Source organism: Panthera onca, chromosome D3 (assembly GCF_046562875.1).
Source record: "Panthera onca isolate mPanOnc1 chromosome D3, mPanOnc1 haplotype 2, whole genome shotgun sequence".
Taxonomy (NCBI): Eukaryota; Metazoa; Chordata; class Mammalia; order Carnivora; family Felidae; genus Panthera; species Panthera onca.
In genome coordinates this window covers 88,367,410-88,382,358 of record NC_138350.1, presented here as the reverse complement: position 1 = coordinate 88,382,358, position 14,949 = coordinate 88,367,410, and positions in this window count along the sequence as shown.

The window sequence follows — 14,949 nt, the reverse complement described above, 5'->3', positions numbered from 1 at the left end:
GGACCCATGACTGCATTAGTTGACGTGGAAAGGGGAATGAGAGGTGCTCATCGGCTGACCTTAAGCGAGGGAGGTTCTCCTGGATTCCCAGGGTCATGTGACCACGGTGCTCTTCTAAGTGGAAGAGAGGCAAAGAGTGAGCGACAGGACACGAGAAAGACAACCCCATTTGCTGGTTGTCAATATGGAAGAAGGGGCCACAAGCCAAGGGGTGCAGGTGACCCCCAGAAGCTGGGAAAGGCAGGGAAACCAGTGCTTTGCCTTTGCCCCAGAAAGGAGAACAGCCCTGCTGATGTCTTGGTTTTAGCCCGGGAAGACCTGAATGAGAGCAGTTTTAACCGAATTGAGAGTAATAAGTGTGTATTGATTCACACGACTCAGTGGTAGCTTTTATGGAGATGTCCCCTGACACATTCAGTGTATTCCACACATGGCTTCTTTCCCTCCTCAAGTGCTCCACGCTGGCTGCATCCCAAAGTGCTGGCCTGCTCTGGCTCCTCTGCCTGGAAAGCTCATCCTCCCCTCCACCCATCTCAGCCCCTTCCTTGTCCTTCATGGCTCTGGCTCAAGGTCACCAGCACCAGTGGCCTCCAACCACCTGACATACAACATGTTCTTTTTCCTGCCCGTTACTTTGGTCTCCTCTATCCTGTTCTTTCCTTCACAGCATGCATTAAAAATTCTAAGTTATATATTATTATTTCCTTGTTTGCTATCTATCTATCTTTGCCACTAGACAGAGACTCACGAAGTTGGGAACCGCGTCTCTTGTTTTCTGATGCGTACCCAGAGCTGACACGGCACCTGCTCCATAGGTGCGCACAAGTATTTGACGGTTTCAAAAGAAACAAAAGTAATTTAAATTAACTTCACAGTAATTTTCTTTCTGAGCTACTGATTTTATGATATTTACCTATCTGTGACTCTGGGCATAACTCTTGTAATGTTAAAAATATTTAATATAAGGTAGGAAACTACCCCCTCATCTAATTTCTAAAATTTGCCTTGCTATTCTTAACGTGCAGACTTTTTTCTTATCAGCTTGATAATCATTCTATTATGTTCTCTAAAAATCATATTGAGATTTTGATTGGTAGTAAAGTCAATATGTGAATTAATTTGGGGAGGAATCCTTATTCTTCCACGGTGCTGCCTTCTCATTACAAGTCACAGTATGCTTCTCTTTTTATTCAAGTATTCTTGTACTCTTTCAGTAAAGTTTTATACTTTCAAATAAAGGTTTTGAATCCTAATGTTTTTACTAGGCTTACTCAGTGGTATTTTCTTTTAAATGTTGCTGCTGTAAACTGATTTTGTTGTTGTTGCTATTACATTTTCTTTTTCTTTTACGTTGATTTATTTGTTTTGAGAGAGAGAGAGAGAGAGAGAGAACAAGTGGGGGAGGGGCAGGGAGAGAGAGAGAATCTCAAGCAGGCTGCACGCTGAGCTTGCAGCCCACACAGGGCTCTGTCTCACGACCACGAGATCGTGACCTAAGCGGAAATCAAGAGTAGGACGCTTAACTAACTGAGCCACCCAGGTGCCCTGCTATTATGTTTTCTACTAGTTGATTGCCAATATATAGGAAGAGATTTTGGTCTTTCTCCTTTGGTTCAGCTGCATAGCTGAACATTTTTATCAATTCGAAGAGATTATTTTTAATGTGCTCTGTAGGATTTGGGGAAGGTTGAAGAACACTGGTATATATGAAATGGTTACCATATTGTTTTACGAATAATAAGTCTTCAGTAAGCATTTATTTTTCTTCCTCTCCCTGTCCTCCCTCTCTTCGTCCTTGTCATGACACGAATCTGTTTGTAAATGGTGTGCAGGCATTTTTTCCCCCTGCTTTTGGTAGTTACGGTTCTTATTTTGTTTCACATGTTGCTAATTTGCTAGAACTTCAAAAAGAGTTTTAAATAGCAGGGGCTATTAATAATAGTCAGTTTAAAGAAGCATCTTACAATTCCCGGTTTCCCAAAAGAATTTTTTTCCAGGAGTATATTTTTAATTTTATCATATTTTTTTTCTAAGTGTCTTTCTGGATCTTTTGATATGATTCATTATATGTGTGTATTTTGGAATAATCTATTGTCCTTAAATTTTTACTTGGTCACAGGGTAATGTATTTTTTAATGTTATATTGATTTGGGTTTGTAAGTATTTTGTTCAGAGTGTTGGCCTCTCTCATATAAGTAAAAGGGCCTAGGTCTTTCTGTCTGTTTTAGGTTTTCATGTTAGAGTGACGTTAACTTCAAAAGGTGAACGGAGAGACTTTGTGACCGCCTCTGGTGTCCTGAGGTCTCTCTGTCTCCTACACTTCAGTCAATGACACGATCATATACCCAGTTATTCAAGCAACTTAGGAGTTACCTTGGTCCATCAAATATAAAATACCATGACTCTTAAACTAGATCATTAGTCTGTGTGCCAGTCAGAAAGGAGGAAAATGAAGCCTGTCGAACTGTGACCCAAAGGCATCTTGTCACTTAGCATTTTTCTTGCATAGTGATTAAAAACTTGTTTAGATCTCTTAGAAACACAGGTTGAAAGAATCCGATGTTAGTGTATGTAACAAATAAGAATGTATGTAAAATAAATGTAAGGATTTCCTCATTTCTTTCCCATCCTGGAGCCACAGTCTCCTGGATCTCCAGACCCCATGTGGTTGTGGTCCACACAACGCCATCATCCAATCAACGGTGGGCAGGTGAGTCATAGCCCACCGTTGTCTCCGGGCGTTTCCCCAGCTCCTGGAGGCCTTCTGCGAGTAGGCTGTGCAGCCCCGGCAACAGCAGCTGCTCTGTGCCTGTGCCAGACACAGTCATTTCAGATGCATGGTGACTCCAGAGGTGGTAAAATTGGAGAAAGATCATGTCTTAGTATGAACGAACCATGCTGTCTGATTTCTCTCTTCCTCACCCTCCACGTCCAAACTGTTAGTGAGCAAGTGCTTTCAATTCTATCTCAAGTAATTTATAGTGTGTAGTTCTCGTATCTGCTTATTTCTGTCCGTCCCCACTGTCGCACCCTTGGTGTGGTTGACCATGAATGTCATCTGGGTGATGCCAACCCTCTAAGGGGCTCCCTGTCCCCGCCGCCCCCCCCCCCCCCCCCCCGCAGCCCTAAAGTCTCATCTTCACAGGGCACCACAAATTTCCTTAAACTCCTTCCCATGGCCCTCGGGCCACTCCATGTCTGGTCCCTTCGTAAATGCCATATTTTAGTTCCTCAGATATGCCAACCTTCATCTAACTTTCACATATGCCTTTTTCTCAGCCTGAAATGCTTTCCCTCACATTCCTCCCATTCCCTGGGAGTTAGCCTGAATGTCGTTTCTTCAGAGACGTCTTCCTGATGTGCCTACTGAACTTTTGTGCACTTGCTTTTGATAGGGTCTATTCCCCAAAGCATCTCAGGAGTAGTTTGTGGGTAGTATTTTCTCAACGTGTGCATGTCTTTTGATCGTCTCCTGTCATGAATGACAGCGAGGCAGAGGGCATGGCATGGGCCAGAGTTTCTCTCCAACCTCCTCATCTACGTGGTGTGGCTCAGCTTGACAAGGGAAGTGTAACCCCAACCCTGTGGTCTGGAGCTGCCAAGCTGTGAAACACACAGTTCAGTCCACCGGCTGGTCAGTGACTAATTAAGCCGTCTTTCTGAGTACGTTGAAGTAAGAGATGTGGAGAAGATGGTTATTCTGTGGTTGAGGTTTGATCTGCAAAGCCACATGGAGTTAGCACCAGGCAAGAAAGCACCAACAGGTGGTGGAAGCCAGAGGAGGGGTGGGAGAGAGAAGCAGACCAGCCGGAGGAGCAGGTTGACAGCACGTGTCTTTGAAAAGGAGGCGGGGCGGGACGGAGGCCAAGAAACCCAGAGGCACCGCTGCATCATGGACTTTAATTCTCTTTTTCATCAGAAACAGCAACGTGTTTGAGTTCTACCCCGGATACACACGGTATATGCATATACGTGTGTCCAGGCACCTGTCCGCCCGCATAGTCTCCTCTTGTCTGTCTCCTGAACTTCACACGTTTGATATTCAAATATCCTGCAATACATTCTTTAGGAGCTTGGCCAGAGGGGTTTCTCAGGGCCCGTACGTACCCAGCATGCATGTGGTTGGGTCATGCTCTCTCTAGCCTGTTTGATAGTCCTCAGCTAGGAACCCTGCTAGGTCCTGTGAAAACCAGCTCAGGAGACGAAATCATCCTGCCCCTCCTAACTCTCTCTTCTTCACAACTATCACTTTCGAGTGATGCCCACATCACCCCTCCTACTCCTGCCCCTGCCCTCCTGTGTCTTTGTGAGAGACCACACTACCAGAATGCAGGGCCCCTGTGTCCCGCCTTGTCCCAGCCTTTTCCAGGAAGAAGCGTGGCCTCTGATCTGGGTTGGAGTCAAAAGGCAGTGATGGCCATGAGCACAATGCCGGAGAGGATTTAGCAGCAGGACCTCCGGAACGAAGGCCTTCCTGGCCTTGGGATGCTGTGGACTCTGCTTCGGAGCTGGAGGCCGACGCCAAGGGCGGACACCGTCTTCCTCTGTCCTCGGCAGGCAAAGCCAGCATTGCCAGCTGAAAAGCCAGTGTTTTCCACTGACTTTATTCTTTTCTTCATCTATGTTGATTCCCTTTGGAGTTAGTGGCCATTCCTCCGATACTGAGAACAGATTCACTCAGGTTAACTGCTGGTCCTGTTGGTTGTTTTGCGAATGTTCTTTTAGTTTTCATCCTTCTACGCATTTTCACGGGTACTTTGGCGGTGACTGCAAGAGCTGTGTCCAGGGCTGCCGCGGGATTATCAGTTAAGCCCCAGGCCCCAGACTCTCCAAAGTGCACCAGATTCCTCGCAGAACCTGGCAAATCTATGCCCTTTGGAATCCAAGTTTAGCCAAGGAATCTGCTCACAATCCTGTGTATTCATTTCACAAGCTGGGAGCCATCCTGAAAGTATGTAGACATTTTAAAATAGTTCTCTCTTATTTAGAAAAAAAAAAGTCTGCTTTCATTTAAAGAATCTCCCTTTTCTTCTTGTTTCATATAAACCAACACAATTGGTTTTGTAATGCAAATGTTTCTTTGTTCTTCCAAGAAATTGTAGAGGATACGATATCTCAATTTCTAAAATCTTGCATAGCATCAATGCAAAAATTACACTGGACACAGTTCGACATGGAAGGAAGACTTTGTTCAAGTCTCCTGCAACAGAAAGGGGGGCCAGGACTCGGTCTGAGTTGAACTCCCCTGAAACAAAGGCTGGACAGATTTAAGAGCTAGAGTGGGGGTTCCTTGGCCACATGTGTTCGTCAGCTGGGCTTTCCCCAAGGAAAGATGAACGTGCTCAAATCAGAAGGTAGTTTTCCAGCTCAGTCAGGTGCCTCTGACTTTGGCTCTTGTCTTCCCACAGAGCCTGGGGGATGGGGGAGCTATGTTCCTTGATGATGACATTTCAAAGGGACCCAAGTCCCTGAGAAAGGCAGCCCTAGGTTGTAAAACAGACACGAGGCTTTTAAAAAGATTATGTCTCAAAGGGGCATTTGCAATTATAAGTTTTTTTTAAAACGTAAATACTGAACGGGTACCTGGGTGGCTCAGTCAGTTGAGCTTCTGACTCTTGATTTTGGCTCAAGTCATGAGCGTGGAGCCTACTTGGGATTCTCTCTCTTTCAGGGTGCCTGGGTGGCTCAGTTGGTTAAGCATCCAACTGTTTTCTTTTTTTTACATTTATTTATTTTTGGGAGACAGAGACAAAGCATGAGCAGGGGAAGAACAGAGAGAGAGGGAGACACACAATCTGAAGCAGGCTCTAGGCTCTGAGCTGTCAGCACAGAGCCCGACACAGGGCTTGGACTCAGGAACCATTAAGATCATGACCTGAGGCAAAGTCGGGTGCTTAACCGACTGAGCCACCCAGGCACCCCTAAAAACCTTATTTTTGTTTTGCCTTTAACAGGGCATATAATATAATGCTTAAAGTAGTTATTACTTGATGTAGAACATGATTATTTTTTAAAAATTCTTTTTAATGTTTATTTTTGAAAGAGAGAGAGAGAGAGGTGGGGGGAGGGTCAGAGAGAGAGGGAGACACAGAATCTGAAGCAGGTCCCAGGCTCTGAGCTGTCAGCACAGAGCCCAACATGGGGCTTGAACTCACGAACCACAAGATCATGACCTGAGCCGAGGTCCCCCGCTTAACCGACTGAGCCACCCAGGCACCTGAGCGTCCAAGTCTTGATATTGGCTCAGGTCATGATCTCACCATCATGATATTGAGCCCCAGGTTGGACTCTGCATTGACAGTGAGGAGACTGCTTGGAATTGTCTCTTTCCCTCTCTCCCTCTGCCTTCCTCCATTTGCACAGTTCTCTCTCTGTCTCTCAAAATAAATATAAATAAACTTAAAAGAAAGATTCTATCTCTCTTCCCTCTACCCTTCTCCCCTGCTTGTGCTCTCTCCCTCTCTGTAAAAAATAAATAAGTAAAGATAATACTCAAAAGGGAAGAGGAGGGCAGGGCAGGGCCTAGAGCTTGGAAGGAGACTGTGTGAAGGCTGGTCAAGCTGAGGGGAACAGCAAGGCCACCTTGGTCAACAGGGAATCAACAAATGAAAGGGCTGAGAGATGATGGCGAATTCCCCACTTTGGGGTATGTGTGGGCATGTGCGTGAGTGTATGTGTGTTTTCCCCCTGAGCCACAACAGCCACCCGGCTTGTGGATCTGTGGGATGCTTCTCTCTGTGGCACTGCCCCTGGGCACTTTGTGCTCCGGGTGTCAGGTAACAAAGCCTCGGGTGGCCCTTTGGGCTGAAGACAGGAGAGCTGGGACACGAGGAGACGCTTCAGAGCCCAAACCTAGTGTTGGCTCAGTGGCTGTCCGTCAGGGCTATTCCTGGGGCCACTGAGGGGTGAGCGGCCTCATGGGGAAGGCGCTGCCAGCTCGCCCTGAGCTGTGCCTTCTGTGCTGTGCGTGTCACCTGCTCAGAGCTCCAGCTCCACGGCTCTTCCAGAAGCCCTGACCTCTGGGTCTCCTCCCAGATGCGCGTCGGGCGAGCTGGGGCACGCGGATTTCCCCGGGTAGCTTCTGCAGGTGCGGGGGGGGGGGGGGGGGACCGTGGTGCCCGGGCTGTTAGAAGAAAGGCGACCTGGAAGGGAGGTGACAGGAAATCCATGGAGCTTAGTAGGTCAGTTGTAATTAAGAAGGAGCTTCCCCCTTATCTGTTTTTTCCAGACCATCTCAAACATCTTCCTGAGAATAAACAGACCTTATCTGTAATACAATCTGACAGGCTGTTAATACACAGAGAGTGTGATGTGATATCAGTCGGGAAGGAGGTTTGCAGTTGACAAGAGTCTCTTTTTTCCCAAAGCCACTTTCTGTTCTGCGACCCAGGATCCCTCCAGTCACACAAAGGCAGCCGCTCCTTAAGGGGAAGTGAGCCAGCTCTGCTGTGCCCTCATCTGGAGGGTCTGTGCAGTTAGGCTGGTGTGGTGGCCTGGGGACAGGGGACCTGGGCGGCCATGAGGGAACCCCCTGATTGCACGGAGCCTGTTCCTGTTCCGAGGAAGGCAGGCTCCCGAAGACCGAGAAGAGGCTCTAATGTCTGTCGGGATTTCCTTGGGCCGGAGGCCCGGTTGGTGGGAGCACAGCCCTGGTCTGTGTGTGAATCACCCCCCCACACACACATCTGGGTGGCCCCGGCCCCCCTCTCCTCCTTACAGCAGAGTGCCCCCCCCACTTCCTGCAGCCTGGAAGCCTGGGTGTGGGACTCACCTTCCACATGGGACAATTGTGGTTTCCCAAGGCTCCCTGCTCACTTCTGTTGTCCCCCGTGTATTACAAGTAGATGTCCTGGGTGCACCCCTTTCTTGTGGTATTGAGAACCCCAGATGCCCCTGTATCACTACCTGAAGAGTCACCTTTAGAGCCCAAGAAGGGGGTCCTTGCTGGCGCTTCAAGAAAGAAAAGTTTTCTGATGTCTTGTGCAAGATGGTGATTTCTGTGGCTCTTCTAAAGCCAGCTGGAATCTTACCTCCTGATGGAGATGGTATCGCCGTGGTCCCACCCGTCAGATCTAGATCCCCCGGGAGGCTTTCATTTATATGTTGGCACTAACCACGTGTCCTCTCTTAGGGGGGTGTGTGTGCCTCTAAATCCTGAACCCACAGAAGTTGGGGACTGTGTCTTAATTTTCTTCATATGCTTTAACATAGTGAATGTTTAATAAGCAAGCATTGAATTATTGTTCAACGGAGTTTACAGTCTTCCTGGCTCTGAAGCGAAAAATCACGCTAGCTATATTCCTTGTGGAACCTTCTTCCGAGAGTAACACTTCCTCCTAGGCCATTGCTCCAGGGTGTTGCTGGTGAAGCTTGTGCGCAGGAGGAGGTAAGACCCTGGAGGGATTCTTCTTGTTTACTTTAGCGAGAGTATTAATTCCCAACATGACATACAAACCTATCGTAAGAGTTACTATTGAAAAGATACAAGGGTGTTGTCAAAAGTCGATTTTAGGGGAGCGGCTCTGTGGACGGTGAAGCTGGTGGAGAGGGGGCTGCTGTGATCCAGGTCACAGATGTTGGTGGCCTGAACCTGGGTGGTAGCAGCCGGGAGGAGAGGTTGTTAGGGAGCAACCAGCTCGGTTTGTTCCTGGAGGAGAGGAAGTGAGTTCTCCCTCCTACCACAAGTGCTTCTGCAACCGGGTTGATGGCGGGACCACCTGCTAAGCCACGAAACGTGGGAGGAGAAAACTTGGGGGCTGGAATATTTGAGTTTTTGACTCTTGATTTAAAGATACCGTGAGACATCCCGGTGGAAAAGTACTTCTCTTCTTGGGCGGGTGTCTGGAAGCTTCAGGACAAAGCCTGGCTGACGACAGACGTGTGTGTGAGTCACCAGCATCTATATGCAAAGAGCCCTTGATGAGGGAGGTCTGGTTCTATGTCAAAGGTTTCATTCACTAGTCAACTGAAAAATAAGAAAAATGAACATAACTTATTAACATTTAATAAAGCTAATTGAAAAGAATGTGCTTTATTCTACGATCAGGACCTTCCCTAATACTTGTTATTAAAATGTCTTGGAAAAACTAAAACCTGGTATTCATATTTTGGCTCCCTAGGGATTATAGTTTGTTTTCTGTTTCATCCTATGGGAAATTAGTAGGCATGTATGGAGGGTTTAAAGCAGGGAGTGGCAGAGAGCCTGGGTGGTTCAGTTGGGTTGAGCGAGTGTCTGACCTCAGCTCAGGTCATGATTTCAGGGTTCGTGGGTTCGAGCCCCGTGTCGGGCTCTGTGCTGACCGCTCGGAGCCTGGACCCTGCTTCGGATTCTGTGTCTCCCTCTCTCTCTGCCCCTCCCTTGCTCACGCTGTCTCTTTCTCTCTCTTTCTCCCTCTCAAAAATAAACATTAAAATTTTTTTTTAAAAAATAGGCAAGGAGTGGCATGACATATAAAGCATATGCGAGTGGAGATTCTATCCACTATCCCCCACTTGAACCCACCAGATTACCAGGTTAATTCGTATGGCAGAGAGATTAATTTTAGGTTTTCCTTGCAGACACGGTCCTTCACCTGGCCCCAAGCTGCTCAGTCCGCACCTGTTACCACTATGGCGGGCTTGAAGCAGATAGAAGCGCTTAGGTCATTTTTGGTTGTGACAAACGTAGGTGCCAGAGCCAATCTTCTGCTGAGTTAGATCTGACACACCTTAGAGGAAAATCTATTTGGAAACGTAAAACATGGTTTTAATTCGATTAATTACATTGTATTAGACGCGATTATCTTCTCCTTTGACTAACAGTGTTCCAACATCTGCACCAATGTGGGATCGCTAACTCTGGAAACGGCAGACATTGTTTCTATCGTTTCCAAAATGTATGGCACTAAAAGTAGCTTGGACGTTTCCAGAATTTTCTTCTGCGGTTCATTCATTCCCAATGCATGGGTACACCCCTAAAATGAGCGGGGGGCGGTCTTTCCGTGCTTTTCCCCTGAAGTCTGGCGGGTCTGCTACCAGGTTCCTCTGGGCCCTTGGTCACCTGGGGAAGCGATGTGCTGTTTGTGAAGGCGTTTTCCGGAGAAAGTGCACTTATCACCATAAATTCAGTTTTACATGACTCCTATAGCAAGAAATTTAAATAGCTGCTTTCTCCTCGTGATCCTTTCTGTTTTCCTGCTGATGCTTTGCACAGTCTGTTGATTACAAGGAGCTTGTTCCTAAAATAAGACGCTAAACCACTGAATGGCAAAGGAACACATTGAACAAAAGTCCTCGTAAATCCTGTATGAGTTTAGCGAATGCCTGCTCCAGTTTAACATGGAGACAGACAGAATGACAAATTAGATGCCAAGTAGGCAGAGACATATTCTGATACCAAATGGTCCAAGTGCTGGCGACATTTTCCTAGTGTTTCTGTAATCCTTAATGTTAGGAGGATTCTATCAATTTTTACTGCAAATTAAAGGGCAACAGGGCACCGATCAGTGTTTCCCTGGTGGAAAAATGGGGTCACAGGTTGTACTTCCAGTAATACACCGAAGGTGACATGGGCCAGCCCAGAATGTCAGCCACATTTCAGCATATACGGGAATACTCCATTCAAATGACTTTGATGACATCTAGCCTACTCCACACTAGATACTATGGGGATTGTTGAGCTTATGTTGGTGAATGGGAAACTTTTCTTACCTTGAAGAAAGAGAATTTTTGCTAGTGGAAATGAGCAAGATAGAATTGGGCGTAGCATATTGTGAAATGTCCCAAACTTGCTGAATATAAGCAAATATGAAGGAGGGGCTATTTTCTTTTCCTGGGGCCAAAACATCTGACTTGAGCTTCTAAGTTCGTATAGAGGGAGCCAGGACATAAGAGTCATGGCAGGCAAAGGAAACAGCAGCCTGAGTTTTCTGGTCCACATAAAAAGATTCGGAAAATGTCTCACACTGTAACATATCATTTGAAGAAAGGATTCCACTGCTAATAAAACCACTGATTTAGGGGAACTCGGTACTTTCCAGACTTGGATGGAGTGAATAAAAAGGACTTTCTCTGTGATCTGGTTATCATTTCTTCCAATATTGAAGAGAGAGGGAAAGACTAAATAAGAATCTGTCCTGACACATGGACTAAGAATTCTATAACTCAGGGTTTAGAGCAGCAGTTTGAATTCCCTGCAACTGTCACAATCTCAGAAAGTGCAATCAAGCTAAATTTGGTCTTGAGACTCTCTGCTAGTCTTATATTTCAGGCAGAAAAAATGCGGTGCAGATAAAGACAGAAGTAGTAAAAACGTATTTTGGAATTTACGTAGAGGCATATTTAGTTTTCTGGCAAGTAGTGTTGGGTTTAACTGCTCTGTTTATCACTAAATATTTAAATCAATGTTGTATGTCTCTGAGCAGATGTGACAAATCTGTGGTGAGTACAAGAGAATGTCTTTTATTGCATTGTAACAAATCCAAGGGGTGATGGTCCAGGTACGTCGGCTCTGGCTTGGGGTAAAGTGCGAGGACGGTGTGATACGGTGAGAGTGTGACACGATACAGGGGAGAGACACAGCACAGGAGCCAGAGTCAGACAGCCCTGGTTGGGGCTTCTGAACCAGCCACTTACCAAAAACACATCTAACCAGCGAGCACGACTCAGAGATCACCTTGTAAGTGGATGCCTTGTTAAGATGCCGTAAGCATTAAGTGAGATTGTAGGAGAAATGAGTTTGTCTCTTTGCCTTGGCGGGAAGCAGTCTGAAATGAAGCGTATAACATATTTCTGGTTGATTAGCAAACAAGAAGATATAAAGAATAATTAAATAGGGGTGCCTGGGTGGCTCAGTTGGTTGGGCGTCCGACTTCGGCTCAGGTCATGATCTCACAGTTTGTGGGTTCGGGCCCCGCATCAAGCTCTGTGCTGACAGCTCAGAGCCTGGAGCCTGCTTTGGATTCTGTGTCTCCCTCTCTCTGTCTGCCCCTCCCCTGCTCACGCTCTGTCTCTCTCTCTCAAAAATAAATAATAAACATTAAAAAAAATTTTTTTTAATAATGAATAATTAAATAAACCCTTTAGGAGCAAATTGTGCTCGATTATATTATTTTCTGAAGATGCTCAGTTCTCTTCCCTCAAGGCGGAGGACTATGCTTCTCTGCCACAGGGATGTTGGCCTGGTCATGGAACTTGTTCTGGAACGTGCATGACTGTGAAAAATGATGGATGGAGCAGAGGCTTTAAATGTACTTGTGTGGTTCGGTTTGTTGTTTTTTTTCCTCCTGTTTTCTGCATGCAAAGATCATGTCCTAGGTATCTTCCTCTCTCTCACCCTGGATTGTGGAATGGGGCAGACAGAAAACAGGCCTGAACTCTGCTCGTACCCTGGAGTGTGGCCTCTAGCCGAACCACAAAGCCACAAGTGAGAAATAAATGTTTATTGTTGTAAACCACGGAGATTTGGGAGATATTTGTTACTGCATCAAAAGCTGGCTAATACACCTAACGTATCTTTTATGTTGTCACATGGAAAGAAATGGTTTTAGGGTAGAGAAGCATAAGAAAAAGATTATAAACCGTGAACCCCTGAAATTTAACTTATTACAATTCTAGTCATCCCCCAGTGGGAGCAAATCCATGGGTCTGCTGGCATAAAGACTTTAATAAGCTCATTTTAAAGTAGGCATTTCCATTGGATCCGGGCAAATATTTATAAAAAGTTGCAAGTTTGTGAAACCAGAAGTTCCTGGGGCTGGAAGCACAACACCTTTATCAACGCACTCACTTGGGATACTGTAGAATGATTTGGATATTAAAATGTCTATTCCTGAAATATGAGATTGATTTCCATACCTTGTCATATGGTTATCAAAACATAGCATCATTTTAAAAGTCTTGGTCCTTAAAAGTCAAAAGATCAGATTTTTATTCTTATAACATGTCAGCTCTGTGTGGGCTGGTGTATTTGTACTTTGTTTTCTGTTTTCATATATGTTTCTTCTTATCTTACATAAAAAATTCAGTATAGTTGTAGTATGATTTGCTATGCACTTGTTGACTATGGAATTATATTACCTTTAAATTTGTTACAGCATGAGTAGAACATTCTGTCTGTCCCATCTAAGAGCAAGGATGATACCAAGAGATGTATTAAGAGGTGTTACCCTTCATTTCCTTTTCCTCCTCACTAGAGATGGGAGGTAATTAAAAAAGAAAGAAGTTTTCCTCCCTATCTTATATATCACATTCCCATTTCTCTTTCTGTGTAGAGATCATGGCACATTTCATACTCTGTAAGAATGTGTCCGAAGACAAGGCTGGCTATAGCTTTCGAGAAGTCATGTGACAATTTTGTGGCAGGTCCTACGATGCGCCTACGCAGAGGCAGTAAGCATCCTCATCCATCCATATGCTTCTTGAGTACCCACTCTGCCCGTGGAATTATACCGGAGTACTTGAATGCTGGTAAACCAAGTGAAAAGGATGCTTTCTCACCTTCTGTGATGGATGCGCTGATGAAAGGTTTAGCATAATTATGAGTTAGTCTACAGAACTGAGGCCCAATTGTGAGATCCCTTTTAAATGCAAAGGACAAACACCTCCAACGTGAAATCAGGTTACATTTCTCACTCTGGTACTAACTAATGATTCTGTTTCAGTTTTATTTTATGCTGTAAAAATTTTTAATACCATTTATTATTTTTGAGAGGAAGAGACAGAACATGAGCAGGGGAGGAACAGAGAGAGAGAGAGAGAGAAAATTCGAAACAGGCTCCAGGCTCTGAGCTGTCCACATGGAGCCCGATGCGGGGCCCGAACCCATGGACTGTGAGATCATGACCTGAGCCAAAGTCAGATGCTCACCCGACGGAGCCACCAAGGCACCCCTGTCTCAGTTTTTTAATATCAAGAATTTGGGTTCTTTTGGCAATTATCTTATGTATGTGATTTCTTTTTTTTCCTTTTTTTCTTTTTTCTTTTACTTAGGTGAATTTTTAAATCTAGACGAATAAACACCAACACAGTATGGAAAGAGAAGTAGGATTATTGGGATCTAATTTGGGAAGCAAGCACGTAAAAGAATCATTCACAAGATGCTGGGTGAAGTGCAGCTCCCACCCAGGTAAGAGGCAATATACCGAAGCAGAGGACCGCGCTCCTAGCAGGTGGCTTGTGGAGAGAGGAATCAGCGAGCATTCTGGGCCCGGGTGCCACTGATAGTTCTGAGGCTCCAGCGCAGGCCAGTGAGGAAGCCCTGGTGCGACAGCATCCTGATTCAGTTCATCTCTGAGAACGGAGAGTTGGGAGAACTTGAACCACAGAAAGCCATTTTACACGTCTTTTGTTCCAACTGTCTTTGTAAACTCATATGTAAATCAAATCACCACGAAGAAATGGACCCCCTTTTGTAGCGGCGTATGTTTGAGACATTTTGGTGTTCTGGTCCACTGGCATGTCCTCTCCTGACAGGTCACAATAATGCTTTTCAAAATAATACCTGGTAGGTAAGTGTCAGTTTGTGATAGTCAGGGTGTACTCAAGTCCATTCACTCCTTTGGTCTTTGCGGCTAGCATGCCTTATTTGAATATTCATTCAGCAAACATAGGCTGTGCGTTTGTCATGCGACATAAATATAAAAAGAGACATAGTCTCAGCCTCCACCAAATGTTCAGCTTCATGGTCAAAATTCACAACACTAGTATACGACAGACACAAATCTTAGAAATCAAAAACGTTTAACAGAGACACTAAATAAAATCTTGCAGACTTAAGCAGGCAGTGAATATTATAACTTAGGTTAAAACATTGACTCTTGATTGAGTACTTTCACTAAGATAGCCTAGTGTTAATACCATGTTTTTTAAAAATATAAAATGTATGTTTTGAAGAATATACTTTTGACAAAGAATAAATTTGTTTTCAATGCCACTTAGTTATTTTAGGGGGGGGAGTAAAAAACAAAAACA